Source organism: Saccostrea cucullata, unplaced genomic scaffold (genome assembly GCF_032062105.1).
Source record: "Saccostrea cucullata isolate Sc308-1 unplaced genomic scaffold, CSIRO_AGI_Scuc_v1 ctg1551, whole genome shotgun sequence".
NCBI classification, from domain to species: domain Eukaryota; kingdom Metazoa; phylum Mollusca; class Bivalvia; order Ostreida; family Ostreidae; genus Saccostrea; species Saccostrea cuccullata.
The window spans coordinates 24,900-31,064 of NW_026921716.1; the positions used below are offsets into that span (position 1 = coordinate 24,900).

General features: G+C 34.5%; 1 pseudogene; it reads left to right on the plus strand.

Annotated features, from left to right (window-relative positions):
• The first annotated feature begins 1,178 nt into the window (after window positions 1-1,178).
• Window positions 1,179-4,388, plus strand: LOC134260629 (uncharacterized; annotated as a pseudogene).
• The last annotated feature ends 1,777 nt before the right edge of the window (window positions 4,389-6,165 follow it).

Genomic DNA, 6,165 nt, shown 5'->3' on the forward strand with positions numbered 1-6,165 from the left:
CACACACACACACACTCACACACAAAACCATTTACTCTCCTTTAGAGAAAAATAATATACATGTATGCAGGCACGCGGCGTACGCATCGACAACATTCTGCTATCCCGTTCCTAACCGAGTCCAACACAACACTTATAAAATTATAGACATTTCATAATTATTTGTTTTATGATTTTGAAAATAAGAAAAAATCAAATAAAAAAAATGAGATTTATAATTAAATTGTCTTTTGTGGGTATCCGTCCTCTCTTTAAAAAAAGAGAACTGTAGAAGAATTTTATAATGTAGAGAACGTTTTGATGTTATAATTCAAAGTCTTAGTACAAAACGAAACCATATTCCTGTTATTCACCATCGTCGCAAACCACGGCCATTATGTACGATCCTCTCCCATTCTGGTAGGGGAGAGCTATGTGCGGACTCCGGACCGTGGCTTGAGACGATGGTTATTCACGAACAGGTGAAATCCTGCTCAAAATTATTTTTCGGGGTTCAAAATACTTAACAGGCTGAATATTTAAAAACACCTTTCATAAAACTATTGGTTTTTTTTTTTACATCCGACTTTAGAGTAATTTTGGTTTACAACTCTTTAAAACGACGTAGCAGGATATGCTTTACAAACCGTGCCCATCTTCTTACAATATCGCTAGCCAAGTTAAAGAAATTTAATAATCATCTATAATCCATCGTCGGTATTTTTTTTATAAACTTGCAAAATAAGGAGTGAAATAATTAAGAAAATTAACTAAAAATCTGGTAATGGAAGATACAAAAGTTAAGATATAGAGAAAAAACACTTTTTTAAAGGAAATGATTCCCCGTGTTGAGCCTCTTTTTGCGTCAAAGGGAAGCAACTTGCGCAATTTATCCTATCCATACACGTGTTTCCGTTTGAGAATTACTGATATATGAAGAAATTGCCTTAAACAATACCAGCATTACTTGTTTCTTGATATCTCTTAATATTGTAGTTAGAAAAATGCGTTTTAAAAGTTGTTGAATCGTGGCATTTGTACATTTTGTACTGAATCGATATGCATAGCTGTTTGTTTTGTTTTGTTTGGTTGATTAATTTCTGTGATAAATTTGAAAATTTGGTTGGTTAATTTCTGTGATAAATTTGAAAATACACGTAAATTCATTCAAAGACATGAAACATTAACGTATATTTGTATTTATGTGAAGCATAAAGTAATTTATACCATCTCTATTGTAAAATTTTTATTTTCTATATTCCGGATTTTGTTATGCCTTCAGTTAAGATTTTTGTCTTACAAAATCCTTTATCTCGGATCACGTGATCATTGTTTACTGTAATTTTAGAAGGGAGAAGATTTTGATTTCATTTCGTTGGACTTTGAGTATTTTCGTTGCGTTATAAGGAATTCTTTCGAGATAATCACGTTTCTCCAGTTGATGTTGAATTATTAGACCAAGAATTGTAAGTAAAATGTGAATTTTAACATTTTATACAACGTTTTCCAAACTGATTGACCAGTGGCAGTGGCTGGTTTCGTAACCTCCCTTCTTACATAACACATTTGTTATGACAAAAAACGTATTGATACTTGGTCACTCCTTTGTGCGGAGATTAGAACATTTTGTTTTAAACAATTTGGACAGCCGAGTGAACGAAAACCTGAATTTGAATAGAGATGAGGTTCGCATTTGTTACAGTGGACATGGTGGCGCTTCTCTGGAGAAGATTCGCGCGATGGGGATGGCTTACGTAAGGGAACACCGCCCGGATGTGGTCATTATTCATGGTGTTTCTAATGATTTGTGTAAACCCGAAAAATCTGTTGACTCTATTTTTAGACAGTTAATTGAATTTCTCATAGACCTACGGTATGGACAGTCTGTCAAATCGGTGATAATTCTACAAACTTTACATAGAATTTCTCCTCTGAGGCGCACTCGTTACGAGGTCAATTTACCGTGGTTTAACGGCAGGGCAGATGAACTAAATAGGAGGGTATCAGATTACACAAAGGGAGTTGATGGTGCCAAATTCTTCCGCCTTCAAGGATTTTGGAACTTTTCCACTAAGTCCAGTGTTTACCTTGATGATGGAGTCCATTTAAATAGACAGGGGAACATCAAGTATTACAACAACATCAGGGCTGTGGTTGTTTCTGTTCTTAAATCTCTGCACAATGGTGGGTAAAGTGTATTTGTAATTTTTGTATGCTATTCTCACTATTAAGTGGGGTGCATTAAGAATGCATACATCATTGAAACAAACTCATTTTGTGTACAAATATGTTGAATTTAATGTGTAAGGCACATTTTTTTTAGTGTATTCCCTCTAATTATGAGGCTGTAACACAAGTTGCCTATTTAGTACACATTTGACCTTTGAACTTTTAAGTTCAGGTCTTTACACCCCAATATGGTTGGGGTTTTTCTGACATTGAATACCTATTTGGTATATTTTCCATCGGGTCTTCCATTTATACCCCTACATATGGTTTGGGTTATTTTGCATCAGTGTTTTTTATTATTATGCACTTATTTTTGGAATAACCCACTGGGTTAGGTGTATTTCTTTATGGGATTGATACCCTATATGGTTTGGGTTATTTAAATCCCTGTACAAACACCTATTTCTTTGGTCCCTTTGGGTTTTCCATTTTTTACCCCTATATGTTGGGGTTATTTTACACTGATGTTTACAAGTGCAAATTCTTTTGGAATGACCCTTTGGTTTTTTATTATGTATTTGTTTCCTTATATATTCTTTTACATGTTAGGAAACAATTTATACAGATATATAGTTAATGCTAATATTTTGATGACCACATTGGTTGAGGAGATTTTAATTCTATTTATACATATGGTCAAAGTTATTATATATCTGTTAATTTTTCTGAACATGATATCTCTATATACATATTTGGTTTTCTTAAAGGAAAGCTCATATTTGAACTATATTCATGTTCATGTACTCATATTATCAAATAATTTTAGATGAATGTCAGTGAGAGAGGGCGGCGAAGGAAAAGGACTGCGCCCCCTGCCGCAGCTGGATCAGCTACACAGAGGGTGGTGATGGATGAGGAAGTGGACGGTACCTCCCAGAATGATGTGCAGCCCCAGGTTCCACCTATACAGCCACAATTGGTAGCAGCGGTGACTGAACAGGTGCTATAAGCCCTTGCGGGAGAGGAGAAGAAGGGTACTAAGAGGAGCAAACCTCAGAAGGGTTCTAAACGCAAACAGCGGAGAACGCCAAGCAGCGGCTCTTCAGGTACAGACTCTGACAATAATGATGAATCTACAGATAATTCAGATTCTGACAGCTCCTCATCTTCAGATAGTGATTCCGATGACTGTGAACTAATTTCTGATCCGACAACGTCGCAGATAGATTCTAAATTGAAAAACAAAATTTGGCAGAACAAATACGTAGATTTCGTCAAGTTGCTCCCAAGGGATGATTTCACTTCAGATAAATCATTGCGCCTACAAAGCGCTGGTAACTCTGAATATAAATTTGTCAAATCAAAACCAAAAAAGTCTATCAAAACAATTGAGCAGTGGACAACAGCATTTTTGAAATTTTTGGCAGTATATTCGGAAAAATATCCAAAGCAAATCCCAGCTGTTATCAAACATGGGGAAATTGTTAGAGAGTTAGCAAGTAGATCTTTGGGTCAGACATGGCTTACATATGATAAGCAGGTCAGGAAGGACATTGAAGTGAAGTCAATTCCATGGGGGCAACTTCATTACGAGTATTGGGTAATGGCCACCACTTTTCGACAACCCCAAACCCACTCAATTTTCGTGGGAAACAGGGCCAACCAAGGGTTTCATTCAAAAATAGAACCCCTCCAGGATTCTGCTACGTCTACCACAAAAGTGGAAAATGTTCAAACCAGCAATGCCAGTATAAGCACATCTGCTTTCAGTGTAGGAAAACACACTCAGTCTTGTATTGCACAGGGGGAGATAAACCATTTACAAAGGGTACCGGTACCACATCTCAGTCTAAACAAACATCAATCCCCCAAAACGCAAACAAATAAAAATGTAGTAACACCAGTTAAGGTATCCATTTTAAGGCAGTTCCTCGAAGGGTATGATGACATTCTAAGCTACTGTTTTCGACAAGTTTGTGGCATGTTTTTTAATCAAGTCCCATCTTTTTTGCCATTTTTAGTCATGTGTGTTTTTATTGTGTACATACTTAGAGTTCCATATGCATTGTTGTTCTATATTAATTAGGGCAAATTTAAGATATGCATTTCCTTTTTTATTGTATGTACCTTTTTGGTTGTTTTTTATTTTTCATTGTGACAGGTGTAACATATATTTAATATCAAACAATACTGCTGTATATTTCATTGGCATTTGTAATAAATGCTCTTTTCAATTCAAATACTTGTTGTATCATTTTGGCAAAAAACAGAGCAGAGTAGATTCTGGCAGAAAAACAGAGGATTGGTATTTGATGTAAAAAATAGACGATGGTATAATAGTATTTATGTGAAGCATAAAGTAATTTATACCATCTCTATTGTAAAATTTTTATTTTCTATATTCCGGATTTTGTTATGCCTTCAGTTAAGATTTTTGTCTTACAAAATCCTTTATCTCGGATCACGTGATCATTGTTTACTGTAATTTTAGAAGGGAGAAGATTTTGACCCTCCTCCTCCCCTTCATCCACCGGTGCTTATTGTGTGTTCAAATGAAGCTAGTCATATCATGTTTTGTCATTTTGCTCAATCTGTATTATACTTGTTGGCTATTCAAGATTGTAACTAGTTCTTTTTCTACAATAACTTTTAGGTACTTAAATTAAGTTAGTGCCAATATTGTTTTTATTCAAGCTAGTCCCAATTCTATTGCCATTTTATTTTTAAGTATGGGCATGTTTTTTAATCAAGTCCCATCTTTTTTGCCATTTTTAGTCATGTGTGTTTTTATTGTGTACATACTTAGAGTTCCATATGCATTGTTGTTCTATATTAATTAGGGCAAATTTAAGATATGCATTTCCTTTTTTATTGTATGTACCTTTTTGGTTGTTTTTTATTTTTCATTGTGACAGGTGTAACATATATTTAATATCAAACAATACTGCTGTATATTTCATTGGCATTTGTAATAAATGCTCTTTTCAATTCAAATACTTGTTGTATCATTTTGGCAAAAAACAGAGCAGAGTAGATTCTGGCAGAAAAACAGAGGATTGGTATTTGATGTAAAAAATAGACGATGGTATAACTAATATTATATTGCGAATTCGATCGTGAATGACTGAATACATATGCACACGATGATAGTAAATAAAAACACACTATGCTATTAATGCATCAGTACATGTGCGATTTTTTGTGCCAGATAACGTCTCTGGCTAAAATTTATACTCTAAACTACAATAAAAAATATATTCTGTACTTCCTCAGTAATGCACCATGCCATTTTTTCTTCGCTATATGTCTACCAACTTATTATTTATCTGGTGTTAGATATGGCCTTACGTCTTCTGCTGTTTGAAAAAAAAAATAAGTGTAGATCGGACTCGGCATTCCTCTGGATTGTTTACATTGATCCATGGTAACTATAAAAAAAAATAAGGCTCTGCGAAGGGGAATACATTTAAAATTTGTTTATGTTATTAGTACATATTTAAAATTATCCGGTTTTTTGAAGAAAAAATCTTTGAACTGCAGTACACGATGTCTAAAACATTCCTTAACGTGAAAACCATCTGTAGTAAAATTACCGGGAAATCTTTCTCAACTTTATTCGCTTTTTTCTCATTATGACGTTGCATACGATAAGGTCGATTTCTATCCGACGAGGCTCAATTATGTTGAATAAAGTTTTGCTCCTTGTTTGTGACGTCACAATGTGAAATGACGTCACTTTGAAGGTCACTTGTGACGAAAAATGGCTGTGTCAGTCGTTCTCGTTTAAAAAAAGAAGACTGTAAAATTTATTGTATATTTTAGAAATCCCTTGAAAGTAACGTAAAATAATTTGTACACAGTTTATTAAGTCAAATGACTTCCTATAAATTCAATCAATGATTGGATTGGTCGTTTTAGTGACGGAAAGCGGATGGTTAAAAATGAAACTTGTGTTGCCCAGTGTAAGCAAGTTTTAAAGGAGGTGTGTTTTTAATTAAGCAAATTGCTATCAAAGAC